The sequence below is a fragment of the Falco naumanni genome, chromosome 11, assembly GCF_017639655.2.
Source record: "Falco naumanni isolate bFalNau1 chromosome 11, bFalNau1.pat, whole genome shotgun sequence".
In the NCBI taxonomy this organism is placed as follows: domain Eukaryota; kingdom Metazoa; phylum Chordata; class Aves; order Falconiformes; family Falconidae; genus Falco; species Falco naumanni.
Window position 1 is genome coordinate 23249736 of NC_054064.1, and position 15466 is coordinate 23265201.

General features: G+C 59.7%; 1 protein-coding gene across 5 annotated transcripts in view; it reads left to right on the forward strand.

Annotated features, from left to right (window-relative positions):
• Positions 1-10498: 10498 nt before the first annotated feature.
• The window catches only part of ST3GAL3 (ST3 beta-galactoside alpha-2,3-sialyltransferase 3), a 184520-nt gene continuing 179552 nt past the window's right edge, over positions 10499-15466 (forward strand). The window contains exon 1 of one of the 5 annotated variants that reach the window (XM_040611242.1): positions 10499-10522. The gene's annotated coding sequence lies outside the window, so the exon portion shown is untranslated. Of the gene's footprint in view, positions 10523-14750; positions 14801-15466 lie in introns of those variants that run through there. The other 4 variants (XM_040611239.1, XM_040611241.1, XM_040611243.1 and 1 more) reach the window with 4 other exon arrangements.

Here is a 15466-nt window from a genome sequence, read left to right on the forward strand (position 1 = left end):
TGAATTTAAGGAGGTGAGGGGTGGTGGTGGTACCCCTTGGATCTCCAGAGAAGCTTCAGACATGGGAATCTGATGGTTGTGCATGTGAGTTGATGTTAGTTAATTTGCTTGGACTCTCGTTTGAGTGCTGCTGCTTCTCTTGAATACAGTATCTCCAAATTTTGGGTTAATTTTCCTGCCTGTCTTCACAACAGGGGTTAACTCAAACTTCATTACTGATGGCCACAAGGAATTAGGAAAAAAAAAAAAAAAAAGAGTGACTCTGTATCCTGGGTGCAGGAGATGGGTGCCTGTAGTGTGGGTGGTGGGTGCTGACCAGATGCAGGTCGCATGTGTGGCGGAGCTGTTAACACGCAGCCAGTTTGAGGAGAACAGGAGTGGTGCTGGGGGGGTGCTGCTGCTGGAGGTAGCAGGGCTGTTCCGCTGAGAGCGAGGAAATTGGCGGTAAGGAGCAACTACAGCAACTACTGGTTGGAGCTGTGGTTGCCTGTGGTGGATAGGTGCCCAGGCTGTTGGCTCTGCAGCAGGGACGCAGCTTTTGCTTGTCCAGACCCAGCAGAGCCAGGGCAGGATGAAGGGAGCAGTTGTGTTGGCAGCCAGAAATGGGTCTGACCCCAGTCTTCTCTGGCTTTCCCGTTTCCAGCTGGATAGATGTTTCCAAACACCATTTAACAGCTGGTGTCCGCGGGGATTGGCAGGGGAGTTAATGCTCTTACTCTGCCGTTCTCCCGGGCATGTGGAGAGGCGACGCGGGGCGCCCTGCCTGCGCCCGGGGCTGCCCGGCTCTGTCTCTGCTTGAAAGGGGATCGGTCCCTCGCATCCCTGTGGGAGCAGGGATCTGCAGCACTGTCCCCATCAGGGAGGCCCCAGCTTAGGCCCCGAGTGCTGTGCGCAGCCTGGCAAGGGGAAGGGGACAGAAAAACAGATTTTGGCTCTTATCCCGCGCCAGCCGGAGCGGCCGAGGGGCTGCCAAGGGCTGCGCGGCAGGGAGAAGAAAGACGGCGTTCATGGGAGCTGCGTGGCTCCACCGGGCTGGGAGCCAGGCACGTCAGCACCTGATGGGCCAGCCCAGGGAAGGGCTGCTCGCTCCTCGACTTCTCCAGCCGAGCCCAGGGCTTCTCCAGGTGAGCCCTACTCAGGGGTCCCAGCGTAGCGAGGCCTCTCCTGCCCCCCTGCCCTGCCTGGGCTGGGCTCTCTCCTGCGCGGGGCATTGCTTTGGCACCAGTGTGCTGGGGGGATGGGGCTCTCCTAGGAGCCTGACTCCTGCACTGCTGGGCTGGACCACGCTGAGGCAGCTGCCTGGGGTCCCTCCCGCTTGCCTGTGTCCCCCAGCCTGCATCAGTTTGTGGGGGCAGCCCTGGGGGACCTGGGTCAGTCTCTTGCCCAGCGGCGCTGGCCGTGAGGAGGCTGCAGGTCAGCTCCCAGCGAGAGGTGCAGGGCTGCGGGCCGTGGGGGCAATCTCTGGGGGCTGGGCTGTCCTCGCCCCTCACAGCAGATCCCCACCACTTCTCCAGGCAGGCTGGAGCACCTCAATCCTTCATCTAGGAGCTGCTGGACAGAAGAGCCCTTTTAGGGGGTGCCTGGTACCTGCTGGGGAGACCTTCCCCTTCCTCGGGAGCGGGTGCCTGGCGGTGGCAGGGCCCTGCTTGGTCCCTCAGAGGAGTTTCAGCCTTGGCCGCCTCCCAGCACAACCTGTCCCGCAGCCCTGCGAGCAGGTGAAGTTGCTCAGGGCTCTGATCCACGGGGATGGCTCCACGCGGGCTCTGGGAGCTGCCGAGGATCCCGTGCGGGGAGCGGTGAGACGGGTCTGCGCCGGGAGCGTGTCCTTCTTGGAGGTGCCACGCAGGCAGCGTGGTCTTGGCCCTGGGTCACCAGGGCCATGGTATAGTGGTGGGCTTGGCAGTGCAAGGTTAACGGTTGGACTTGAGGTCTTTTCCAACCTACACAATTCTATGAAAGCAGAGCACAGGGTGGGGGTGAGTAGGTGGCACTTCAGGTTTGGGTTCAAGGATGCTGGTGACATCCCGGGGGCAGCAGCCAGGTTGGGATGAAATCAGTGTGGGCTGGCTGCGGGCTGGAGCAGCAGGCAGTTCCTCTTGGATGACACAGCACCGGGGGCATCCAGATGAGTGGGGTTGGTGGCAGTCATGCTGCCCGGGGACTAGGGGGGTGCACATGGCAGGTCTCCCAGCGCCTGGCAGCAGTGGTGACGGCGCTGTTGGCTGCAATGGGCCCTTGGGGTGGTATCCTGGAGGCCAGAGGAACTTGCTCTGTGTGCACACTGCCAGAAGGGATGCTGCAGCAGAGGGCAGGGCTGCCCTGAGCCCTCTTCTTCCACAGTCCCTGCAGCCACTCACAAGCTGGCAGAGGGCCCGTGTGGGTGCTGACACGCTCTATGCACCCAGCAGTGGCAAGTGCAGAGGGTGCTTAAGGTCTAGTGGCTGAAAGCATGTGAAATGCATCCTGAAGGCGAGCGGGGGGGGGGGCTCATGCACTTCAGAGGGCTGTGGGATGCTGGGCTGGGCAGTAAGGTCTTGTGCCTTATGTGCTGTTGGTTCGGGAGGACAGTGGGCAGGTGTTTTGCTGACCAGCTCTGGAGCAAGAGAGGAGATGGCCGCAGAGGGTTGACACAGCTGCTTGTGGGATTGGGGCGCGAGGACGTATCTGATGGCAGCTGGCGCAGGAGCTGGGTGGGAGCTCATCGTCCACTGCGTGATCCTGGGCATGGGGCTGGACCTTGAAGAAGCCTGTTGCAAAGGCAGTGCTGCGGGGCCGGTGTTTACCCTGCCATGGTGTGCTCTGCCCTGACCATGGGCTCCTCCTGGGCAGTGGTTCTCCTGGGAGTGCTGGGGTGGTAGGGGGCCAGCCTGGGGATGGGTTGGTGAGCCTGCCCCGCTGCGTCGGGCAGCTCTGACGGGGCTGTACTTGCCCTCCCCAAGCAGCCCTACCTCCTGCCCCGACCCGCTGACCTCCTCGGGGCAGGGCGGCCGTGAGTCTGTCAGAGCCAGAGCCTCTGCTTGGGGCTGGATTTGTGCTCTTACCCTGTCAGCCATTCCTGCGAGAGCTGGTGCATCGCTCCTGGCTCCTCCAGCAGTGTCTGCTCCTTTTCCCGCTGTCACGTTTATTGGGTGGACGATTGCCCGAGGCTCAGCGACAGCAGCCAGCTTGCTGTCAGGCCCTGTGGATTTGGGACATGCAGGGATGGGGAGGGAGGAGCTGACGGCTTTACCCTTTGCCGGCGTGTTGCCGGGCACGATGCCAGCCCTCTTCCTGGGCACGCTGCAGGCTTGGCCGTGCTCTTCGGCTTCTCTGGCTTTTCCTGAGGGTTGTGCCTGCTCTCCTGCTGCGGCTGCTCCGCTGGCTTGCCTTCCAGCTCCCTGTCTAGCTGCACTTGCACCCACAGTGCTGTCAGCTGGGCTGGCTGGGTGCACTTCAGATTTGTCCTGGGCTGCCTGGGCAGCACCCTGTTTCATCATTGTTAGAGGTTCGTGGCAGTGGGCTGTGAAACCCCTGCCCTGCTTGGTCCCGTGCCCCCGGGAGGGACGATGCTGGTGGAGCTGCCTGTCTCCCCTGGCTGGGACAGCCCCAGCAGTGGTGCTGTGCCTGCCTGCGGTGCTGTGTACCGTTCTCTGCCCCTGCTATGCCTACACTACAGGGGTTACTGAGGCACAGCACAGGATCCCAATACCCCGTGCTGGTGCGGGGTGGAGGAGCTGGCGCTGCCCCGGGCGCTCTGGCAGGGACCAGCCATTTCCATCTGTGTAACGGACACTGTAGCACAACCACCATCAGCCCACTCTTAGGATATTTTTAGGCCTGGCTGTGCGGATGAGGGAGAGATGACAGGCTCGCTCTGCACCAGGACCACGAGATGCCTCTCCCAGCTGCAGCTGCCTGGTGTGATGGGAGGAGCGTGGGCCTCCAACAAGGCTGCTTAGGGCCACAGTGTGCTGGGGGCTGGAGCCGAGCCATCCCCCCAGGAAAGGCTGCGCTTGTGTGTCTTGTGTGCCTGTGTGCCGTGGCTAGGCACTTGCTGGGAGCAGCTGCTGGTGTAGGATACCTCCATCCTTCTTCCTCTGGATTCACACAGCTTCACTGGTCTTGAGAGAGCAGGTTAATGAATCCCCCAGATCTCACTGGTTCATGAGCTTGATGGCATTTCCTGACTTGTGAAGAAGAGGAGGGACGTATCTGAGCAGATGATGCTGTGGGACTGAAGTGTGGGCAGCAATGTGCCTGCACGTGGTCCACTGCTGTCACAGAAATGGAGACCCCCTTTCAGCTGAGGAGCTTTTCTGTTCTGTGGAGCCTGAGGCTCAGGAAAGCATTATGGGGGAAGGGATCAAAACCTCCCCTTTTGGGCAGACCCCTGGGTGGGGATGCAGTTGGCAGAGAGGAAAAAGTGGCAAGTCGGAGGTGACTCTGGGGTGAGATGCTGGAGGACAGGAGGCCTGGGGCAGGGGCTGTCCCTCCTGGCCAGGCTTGCCTGCAGCTAGTCCCCCAGCATCACTGGGGATGCCTGGCATGAAGTGGGTGCCTGATGCTCTGGGCACATGCAGTGACACGTTGCTGCTGGGAGGTGACAGTGCCAAGCCATGGCTGTGCCCTGGGTGCTGGTGGAGGGGGGAAGAGCCCAATGCTCCCAGCAGTGCCAGGGTCTGTGGCTGAGTTGGAGGTGAGCTGGGCTGGGGCAGGCTGCTCTGTTCAGCTTCACGCTGGGGCTCATGCCCCAGCCCAGGTATGTTGTAGGTGCTGGACTCTGAACACAGGACCTGTCTGGGTGGCTGTGCAAATGAGTGATGCTGATCTACCCCATCCACCAGGAACCAGTCTGTCAGGGAGGATGTCATCGGTACCAACACCTTGCTGTGGTGAGCTTCCCCCATCCCTGCGTTGGAAGGACCAGTCCTGTCGCAGGTGCGAACCCTCTCCCACAATGGGGTGCTGGGCACTGGAAAGCTCCGGCCCTGAGCAGCCGCCTCTGCTGGCCCTGTGTGCCCGCCAGCCTCCCCCAGCATAGCAGTGGTGCAGGTGATGGCTGCAGAAAGCTCATACTCTGTCCGCGGCGGCACAGGGAGCTGGTTCCTAGGGGGAGCAGGGTGGGGAAGCTTTGCTGGAGGGGCTGAGCTCTGTCCCTGCCTTCCTGCGGCTGGTTGCGTGGGCCGCAGCTGCCTCTGAGCCACGGAGGGTGAGAGATGAGGGACCTGCAGGCCTGGCTGTTCCCCTGCGGCTGCTGGGACAGGGGCACAGTCCTGCATGGCTGGCGGCCCTGCACACATTGCTTAGGACTCCTCTTGCTGCAAGAGGATCTAGTATCCCCCTAGTCCCGCTCTCGCTCGTACCTCCCACCATGGGATTGTGTGGATGCTGGTGGCTGGTTTGCTGTGCTGCAGCAGCACCCCCTCTGCCTGTGTCCCCTGCCTGTGGCTGGCAGCTGCCTCCTCATGGTTGCTGCTAGCCTGGTCCTGCCAGCAAGCACGGCACTCAGGGGCACTTGCCCTTGGTTGCGCTAACTCCTTGTTATGCAAGGCAGCTGCAAGGGTACACGGGTCGCTACAAATGCTGAATCTCCAGAACAGCGTGTTGATGCTCCGCAGCGGAGCACCAAACCCTGGCCCCATCCTGCAGCGCAGGGCTCAGTGGTGCAAACCCCGCACCCAGCCCCTATGCCCTCCTGCACCAGCCCTGCTCTGCCCACCGCCCACCCCATGCTGGTGGCCCCTCTCCTCCTTTCCCTTTCCCGAGTGGGAGCAGATAAGCCTCAGCACCCAGGAGCAGGGCACGTGGCAGGGCTGCCTTAGCTGGGCCTCTGCCAGCCCAGCACCCCGTGCCAGGCAGCTGCTCTGGCACTCACAGGCGAAGCACCTGCGCCGGCAGCTCCAGCACCTCCTCCTGCCGCCTTCCTGGGGACTGGCAGGATTTGCACAAAGTCACTGAGTTGTCTGGCCCTTTCCCCTTCCTCTCACTGCCTCTTCTCGCCCCCTGCCCTCGCTACCTCCTGTCTCGTTGGTCCCTTTCCCCGGCATCATGCTTGCACTGGTCTTGGGTGAGCAGGTGGTGGGATGCTGCAAAGAGCGTCCTCACTTTGGGCACACAGCCCTGCACCCTGGGAGGTTTTGCTGTCCCTTGGTGCATCGCAGAGGGTTTCAAGGAGGGGCACTCACCCACCCAGGGGTACAGCTTGCACCTCTGCAGACAAGACAGGTCCTGGGAGCTGCTTACCATGGCAGCATGGCCCAGCATCCCACAGTACAACCTGCACAGGCCATGTTGCAAAATCAATGTTTTACAACAAATCATGCAAGAAATGGGGCCAGCAAAGGTGATGTGAAATGACTGATGCCAAAGAAATGCACTCATACCCAAGCTATCTGTTCTGCCCCAGCCTGGCAAAAAAAAAAAGGGGGAACTTGTCCACAAGTCGTGTCTGAAATCATGACAAATGACATAACGAAATTTCAAGCAGGGCACAACTCAGCTGTTGCAGGAGTGCAGCTCACCCAGGACCAACACTGGCTTGCAGCCTGTTTCTTGGGCCATGTGGGGAAGAGATCAGAGCAACGCAAATGGGCGAGATTTGTAAATCCAAAATGGGGACTGAGCCAGCAGAGCTGTGGACTACAGTGCTTACGCTGGGGGCTTTGGCACCAGCTCACTTGGGCACGTGTGGCAGAGACCACCAGTACAAACAACAAGGCTGTTTGCTGTGTTGTGTGAAGGTCACTGGTGTGTTACTCTGGTTCAGAAGCTTCAGTTCACCAGGCATCAGGGAACAGTGGAGATAAGATGGGGTTTGGCTTGAAAAGGCTGAAAAGAGGAGCCCTTGGCCATGTGGCTCCATCACCCCAACAGGCCAACTGAAGGTGCCCAGGGGCTGGTTTATTCCAGTGCAATTAATTAAGTACTAGAACTCCAGGCTGGAAACGTGGCGTTCCCTGGGTAAAGAGCTGGCAATGTGCGCTGCTGCAGGCAGCTTGCCTGCCTGCCCTAAGAGCAGTGTAACGTCCTGGAGCTGGCTCAGGCTGTCATGCCTGGTTTTAGAAAAACATGTGCGTGATCTGGAAGAGCAGGTGAAGAAAACTGTCCTCAGGCTAAGCCTCTCCGTTCTCTCCCCGCTGCCTTCTCGGACACACGGGAATCGGTCCTGGCCTCCTCTTTGCTGCTGGAGCTGTTTGGACAGATCAGGAGGGGTAAACCCAACAATGCGTATGGATCGGGACGGAACAGCGAGCACAACCATGTGGCAGCCCTTCCTCATGCCTGAGCCACGTGTATAAAAAAATTAAACTAAAAGCTGAGACCATCTAATCTTATCTGCAAGCTGCTGTGCAGTGGAGATAGCTACCCCTGAAGCCTTTAGCAACAATGCTGCAATATACTTAATTTCAAGTGTGAGTTCTTCCAACTTCAACTCCTTACCTTTGGACCCTGCACTTCCCTGTGCGGGGCTGACACACTGCCCCTAGCCATGCTTGGTTCCCCCATCAGCCAGGTGATGTTCTCCTGGGGCCATGGAGTAGCCCATGCTCCTCGCACCTCACACAGCCTTATTTGCCACAGTTCCAAGCCTTAGCTCCTTTTTTGCAGTGGTGTGGCTGCTCCTCAGGATTTCTGTGTCCATTTTGAAGTTTGGAGAGCTGGACCAGGTGTCAGGTAGGGTTTGCCAGACCTGTAGAGGCATGAGCGCTGCTCTGTATCTGCTCAGAAGTCCCCTCTGTGTGCCTCTGGCTCTCAGAGCCAAGGCACTGTGATGCAGGCTTATATCAGCAGTCATGTGTGGGGACAGCTTTCTTTTTCGGCTTTTTTTCCTTAATTCCACTCCCTGCTTTCCAGGAGATCCCCTACGCCGCGGTAAAGGCTGTCCTCGCTGTTCCCAAGAACCTTCCTTTGCAGCCGGTTACTGTAGCAGCAAGCAGCCTGTTCAGTATTTTATCAGCCACAAACATAAGGCTTCATCTCAGCATCTAGCCAACTGATTTTAAAAACTATTAAATGGCACTGGATCAGGAAAATGCCACTGGGGGTCTAGGTATGCTCCCCCTTGCTGATGTCTCCTCATTAAGACCTGGCTCACTGACAGACCTCAAAACATAGCTGTTAATGCCCGTAGTTGTTAATCTATCGTGAGCCTTACTAATTCTTTATAATACATACTTTTAATTAAAATCCTACGTCATTGTTGACAGCCGTGGAGAAAGCAAAGTGTGCTCCTGCTCTCACCCGCCAGACCTTCCCTTTTGCCCAGGGAGGATCTTCCCTGCAGGGTCCATGCTGTGGAACCCAGCACTCAGGATGCCCTTAGCTGTGCTTCTACCTCCCCAGCAGCAGTCTGGGTCTCTCTGCTGTTTCTCTGCCCATTGCTTTGGCTCTTTAAGTTAACTTGGCCTCCCACCAGCCAGGTTTTGTTAAAAATGAATGTGCGTGTTTAGAAGAGGCCACGATTATGTCATCAAAATATTGTTTGTGAATTACCTGGGCCTGTGGCATGAACATGGCCAGTTTGGGGAGCTTGTGTCACTGCCGAGACAAATTCCCTCCCCTCCGCAACAGCACATGAGATGGGGTCACTCCTGCCATTCCTGTTTGAGAGGAGGTAGTGGCTGGACGGTACCTGCCTGCTCTGCCTGCCTCTTTCAGCTGGTTTTATGGCACAAAAGGGAACAGGGAAGTGCCTGGCTGGAAGGCTTGGGATGAGCCCGTCGGGGTTCGTGGTCATCACAGCTCTAATAATCTCTGAAATTCAGGTTTATTCAGCAATCATCTCAGAAAGTCAAGGGCAGCAGTCTGGTTGTGCACTCCTGGATCCAGAGAGGCGGCCCGGGCACAGCTGGAGCTGGGCTTCTCCCAGGTTCCTGCAGCAGCGGCACAGGGAAGCGCACTGTGCTATCTGGTGATGATGTGTGGGCTGGGAAAGATTCCCCATTTCACTCCCAGGTCTCAGGTAGGCTTCATCGAGGGGGTTGCTGGGGAGAGAGAAAACCCTTCAAATGGCAAATATGCAAAGGCTATTTCAGCTGGTTTCTTTAAGGGGCAGAATTAAAGAAAAAAATCCACCCAGTTTATTATTTTTGAGGGGCTGCTCTCACGGCATGCAGGCCAGTAACTAGGCAGTGACCCGGGTTCCTCAGTGACTGCTGTTACTGAGAGCAGGTTTGGTAAAATGTTAAGAGGCATCGTGAAATATTTCCCTGGCATCACACTCAAGCCAGCCTGGATGGCAGCAGGCACCACTCGGTTCTGTGCAGTTCCTCTCTTTCACAGGACAGTGACCTACCGAGAGCCGAGCTGTCCGCTCCTGGAGAGCTCGCTGGGGCTCAGCAAACCTTGCTCCCACCTGCCAGGCTCAGTTCCCTAAGACCCCCAAACATGGCACCCCTCTCCTCCACGGTGGGGTCTGTCTGCATCCAGCCCTGGACAGGCAACTTGCATCTGCAGCAGCATGCTGGGAAGAGGAGGCACTGGCCGCCCAGGTAAAACAACCAGCAGCTGGAGGGACATCCCACCAGACAGTGCCTGCAGGCAGTCTCTTGGCTCCCCAAGGACCCGCGGGCATGGTGCCCTGCGTTATGCGCACTGCAGGTGCAAGCCCACGTTTGCAGACTGCTCTGGGATGCTGCTGGAGAGGCAACGGTGACATCTGTGATCCTGGGACAGGGAGAGGGCAAGGAGGGTGTGTGGGAGTGGAGATGTCCCTTACCACCCAACTCTGTGCATCAGGGTCCTGGATGTGCAGCTGAGACACATGCTGGCCAGCCCAGCTGGCTCTAACCTGCCAGGGGCAGGTCTGGAAAAAATTTGGGACAATCCTGCCTGAATGCTTAGTCTGATGCTAAAGCAGAAAGGAGCAAGACAGCCCTCTGAGACAGAGAACAGGAAAAAGCAGATTTAATCCCTGTGTCAAAGCATTCGGGAGGCTCACTGTGGGATTCTAAATCTTGAAAAGGATTCACGAAAATCAGAGAGGCTGTGTAGAGCAGAAATGCAAAAAATGGCTTGAGGGTGGGAGGAAAAGCCTGGCAGTAAGAGAATTAAGCAACTCAGTATATTTAGCTTATCAGAAAGATGGATGAGACGGGGTTTGCTTGCAGCATATGTGTGGTGTCACAAAGAGAAAATGCCAGGCTTTGAAAGGCTCTTTAATCAAGCAGAAGGCAGAACAAAATGGTATGTCTGCAAGCTGAAGCCAGACGCAGGGATGTGGGATGCTCTTCTGAACGTGAGGGTGAGGGACTCCTGAAACAGACCCAGAAAGGTGGGAGTCTCCAATGCTTGTCTTCAAATCAAGCCTACCTCCGTTCTTGGCAAATAATGCGTGAACCAAACATAGTGTACTGGAATTAACGCAAGGGGAGGAATCGCTGGGTGGTGTGCTGGCCGGCTGCTCGCACTCGCACAGCCGCCTGTCCGGCAGGACCGCTGGATCTTTTCATCTGAGGAAGATCCTGGGAATCCCGGTCCAGTTGGGCAGAGTGCTTGGAGAGCCATCCAGGCAGGCTCAGCGTGTTTACCTGCACCCACAGTGGTAAGTGTGACTCTTTGCTGTTGAAAACATCTGGAGGGTGGCAGAATTTTTCTGTCAAGTTGAGCTTGTTTTAAATTGTTTTGTGAGGGCCTGCTGACAATGATGCTTAACATTTCTGTTCTTAGCGTAGCCAGATCACCAGAAATGTAAAGTGCTCTCCACAGACTAATCACACTCAGAGCCTGCGTTTAGGAATAATACGTAGTGAGTGTGTGCAATGAAACAAGTTTGACCAGAGAGATAAAGGCAAAATACAAGTGTGTTACAGCCCAGATTGCATTCCCTGAGCCTGTGCATCAGCAGAGGTAATCTCTACCTAGCCATTACTGGAAAGAGATCTTTGCTGAGGTATTTAGTGGTATTTAATTAATAATCAAATATTGCATTAATTAGATCAGGTCTGATTTGATGGCATGTAATTTGGGGGGAAGGATTACAGTGTGAGTATTAGAAAGAGAATTTTTATAGAGCAGAGGGTCAAAATGAGATTAGCAGTCTCGCTACGGAGGAAGCCCGGAGGCTGGTGTGTGTGTGTGTTTGGCAACCGATGAGATAGTTACAGCATAACTTTATTTACTAATTGGAAAAGTACCTGTTATTTACCTTTATGTGTCACCCTGTATAATGTGTGGCTCAGTCACCATGAAAGAAAAAAGCAAGCGGGTGTCACTTCAGCAGGAACACCCTGTAGTGCCCGGCACCACGTGCCCGGCACCACGCGAGCTGTGTTTGCAGAGCAATTCTGGTGTGCCCCAGGCAGGCTCCTCCGGGAGGAAGGAGGACACTTTGCTGATGGTCACCCTGATGTGCCCAAGCTCCACCGGGGATGTGAACGGCTGAACCAGCGCCTGGCCCCTTGCACAGTTCTAAGCCAGGCATGCTATATGTGCCACATATATGCCACTATGTGCCATGCCCTCTGCCACAACTTCTTTTGTCCCTGCTTTGTGGCCAGCGTTGTGGCAGGAAACGCTCTGCAGCCACGTGGGCAGCCACAAGCTCAGCGGGGCAGCCACAAGTGGGTTTTGTTGAGCAGGATGGGCTGCTGCCCTGCCCTTTTATTTGGTCAGTTTGGCTTTGAAAAGCTCCAGAGCATTCTGGAAAGCGGCATGGCAATATGATAGGATTTGATCAGACTCAATTATTCCCCTGCTGTTGATCTCCTAGCAACATCCAGCTTGACATCTGCCTGCGAATGGAACATGTAAGCTAAGTAGGAACATGTTCAAACTAAAGTCCTGCTACTCGAACCAAATCACTTCACTAATCATTGCCTTAATACATCTCATGGCCGTTAGACAGATGCTGGGAGCTGGTACCTGATTTCCATACATTCACGGCACTCACCTGCTGAGTTTTTTCCAGGCTGGCAAGGAGTGTGGCTTTATCCTGGGCTCTTTCCAGTGCACTGACACCTGATAATGGTGGGTAGAGTTTCCTGAGTGACAAACACGGGCTCAGGAGCAAGCCCCAGCCTTGTCACTATCTGGCTTCGTGCTGAAGGTCCCTGCTTATCTCATCATCAAAATCAGATCACGATCACCCGCTGCGCCTGCAGACCGCGGGGTTTCAACTCTGAGCATGCAAGCGGTAAAGTCGAGGTGGTTTAGGTGAGGTTTGAGGACAGTCAGAGCAGATGTGGTGTGGGGGTGGCAGGCATCACAGGCAGCTCTGTGTGGCTGGGGCATGGGGGCTTGGAGCAGGGAAAAGAGACCTGGCTTACGTGGATGGAGGGATGAAGGAGCGAAGAGAGGAGCAGACATAAAGCAAGTTTTTGTAAAGCAAAACTGGCCTTCAGCCAAATGCAACACGTCAGTGGGGTTATGGGAAGAAATGAGCCCAGCAGCTGAGCCAGGGCTGGCAGAGGAGGGTGCCCAGCCCGGCCCTGGGGTTCCTGGCTCGGCATGAGGCCGGAGGGAAGGGAGCTGCCTCGGCAGCGTGAGAGCAGCCAGTGTCCTGAGTGCGTCAGCTCTGGGTATTGTGGTACCTGGTTGTTGGCATGAGTCTGTTTGTCTCCTGTGCTGCACCTAGACGTTGTCATTGGCATCCAAAAAGCCTAACGGGATGTTAGTGTGGTACATGTCTCCCTTGTGCATCCACGGAGGAGGGTGGCAGCCCTGCAGGCCCCGCTGTGTGTGCGCCACACTTGCAGCCACAACACACTGACACTGTGCCGAAGACAGAGGGGTTTCTGGTTGTGACAGCGGGGTCGGGTGAGCCCCCACCAGCTCTCCTGCAACCCGTGTGGGCTTTGCCTCTCAGCGACAGCTGGGGCACAGGCTTGAGCAGTGCTCAGCCGGCACTGCACCATCCAGGGCAGTGTCTGCCTGTCGGCATCGGCACCTGGGCTGCTTGCAGTGGGAGCTGCCACCATGCTGGACGTGATCCTACTTAGTTTCCCCTTAAACTCATGTGGCTTTTTTGTTTTCCTTGTGTTATCAGTGACTCATGGAGGGTGGAAATAGGAAATGATTTGGCTGCTTTGCTGTCCTGAAGATGCATGTTTATTCCTTACAGTCTCTTTCCTTTTAGATGGCTTTTCCCCTCCTGCCTAGTAATTCCTCTCTTTATCATTCCCTCCCTGTGCTGCCTTATACTTGTGTTTCTCGCTTGCCCTGTGCCTAACGAGCGTTACGGTGCACCCAGCAAGGCTGTGGGGCCAGCAGCAAGGAGGGTAATGCTGCGGGAAGGGCGGGGTGTGGGCTGGCCCCACTGCGGCAGTGCTCCTGGGGCACCTGTGCAGTGATAAGGTGGGGACCATAACGTAGCGGGAGCTGCGCTGGAAGCTGCGCTGGAAGCGTTGCCAGCTCCATGTTGCTGGCTGCATGGCACCTGCTGCGTGGTTTGAGCTGTGCTGTGCTGCAGGAGGGCAGCTGGTGTGCTCTGTGCAGCCCGGCATGGTCCTCGCAGCCTGGTGTGGTCCCGTGGTGGAGGCTGTGCCACTCTGGGAAGCCCGTGCAGAGGCTGGGCACGGCCTTGCTGGGTGTGCAGCGGTGTGAGGATCTGCAGAAGCTGGAAGATAGTGTGAAGGCAGTGGCCGGGGGCACTTGACTGGGTGCTAAACTGGACGGTGTGGCGTGGCTGGATGCAGCGTCGTAGGGATGGGAAGCAAGGCAGGGCTGGGCTGCGCTGTGCAGCGGCTGTGGGCCAGGCAGGGCAGGGCGGGGGGGGTCAGGCTGGGCAGGGCCGGGGGGGTCAGGCTGGGCAGGGGCCGGGGGGGTCAGGCTGGGCAGGGCCGGGGGGGTCAGGCTGGGCAGGGCCGGGGGGGTCAGGCTGGGCAGGGCCGGGGGGGGTCAGGCTGGGCAGAGCGGGGGGGGGTCAGGCTGGGCAGGGCCGGGGGGGGTCAGGCTGGGCAGGGCCGGGGGGGTCAGGCTGGGCAGGGCCGGGGGGGTCAGGCTGGGCAGGGCCGGGGGGGTCAGGCTGGGCAGGGCCGGGGGGGTCAGGCTGGGCAGGGCCGGGGGGGGTCAGGCTGGGCAGGGCCGGGGGGGGTCAGGCTGGGCAGGGCCGCGGGGGTCAGGCTGGGCAGAGCGGGGGGGGGTCAGGCTGGGCAGAGCGGGGGGGGTCAGGCTGGGCAGAGCGGGGGGGGTCAGGCTGGGCAGAGCGGGGGGGGTCAGGCTGGGCAGAGCGGGGGGGGTCAGGCTGGGCAGGGCCGGGGGGGGTCAGGCTGGGCAGGGCCGGGGGGGAGGCACCGTGCGGCCGCTGCGAGACCCAGGGGTGCCTCAGCTGGGGGGCAGCGCCGGGGCGGCAGCAGCGAGGCACTGCGGAGCGGAACAGCCGGTGCAGTGTCGCAGGGGCCCCGCAGCGCCATGCCCGGAGGCGGGAGCGGCGCGGCGGAGCACCCGAGGGCCCTGCAGCGGCTCGGGGTGCCGCTCGCAAGCCGCGCGGGAGGAGCGGTGCGCGGGGGCAGCGACCGGGAGCCACGGGCCGGGAGAGCCCCGCCAGGGCGGGGGGCGCTGGGGGCTCCGCGCATGCGCGCCGCCGCCCTGCCGCAGCGCCCCTCCGGCGGCGACCCCCTGCCGCCGGCCGCCATTGGCTGCGGGCGCCTCCCGCGATAGGCTGCGGGCGCGGCCCCCCGCACCGCCCCATTGGCCGGCGGCGGCCGCTATGCGGGCGGGTCGCCGCGCCGCCGACCCGCCCCGGCGCCCCATTGGCGGCCGCCGTGCCCCTCAGCGCCGCGGCGGCCGGTCCCGCTGCGCTGCGCCCGGCATGGCGGCGCCCGCAGCCCCGCGCCCGGGGCCCGCAGCCGGCGGCCGAGCGCCCAGCGCCGGCGGCGGCCGGGTGAGGAGGGGCGAGGGACGCGGGGGGGCGAGCGAGCGGGGGCCGGCCCCGGCGGCCGCCGCCGTTTCGGCCGGCGGGGCCCGGCGGGGCGGGGGCGGGCGGCGGGGTGTCCGGCCGGCAGCTGGGCGGCGGTACCGCTGGCCGTTCAAAGCCAGCCGCCGGCGGCGAGCGGCCGGTCCTGCAGGGGCCGGGCGGGTCCCGCTCTTCCCGGGCGCGTCCCCGCCGTCAGGGCAGCGCGTTTCCTCACCGCGGCGTGCCCGGAGCTGCCGGGCGGGCTCCGGCCGGGACCTGCGCAGCCCCCGCGGGCGGCGGCCCGGCCCCGTGGAGTCCCCGGGCGCTGTGGCCGTGCCCGTGGCGCGCTGGGCTGCCCTGTGCCTGGCGGGAGCGCGGTGTTCGCCAGGCCTCGCCGGCCGCGGCCCTTCTGGGTCCGATCATCTGGGGCGGGCTGGGGCGTAGCGGCGAGCAGGGCGCAGGGCTGCGGCACCCTCCGGCCTCCCCGGAGCGGCGTTTGCCCTTGTGACAGAAAAAGGGCAGCGGCCGAGGTGGCGGTTGTCCCTTCACTGGTGCCGCTTGGGCCACGGGCGTGCTTTACCTTGCGGGTTGGATCTGTGGGTGTGGGATCGCGTGTTTGGGAAGGATGGCTGTCAGAGAAGGTGGCTCCAACCT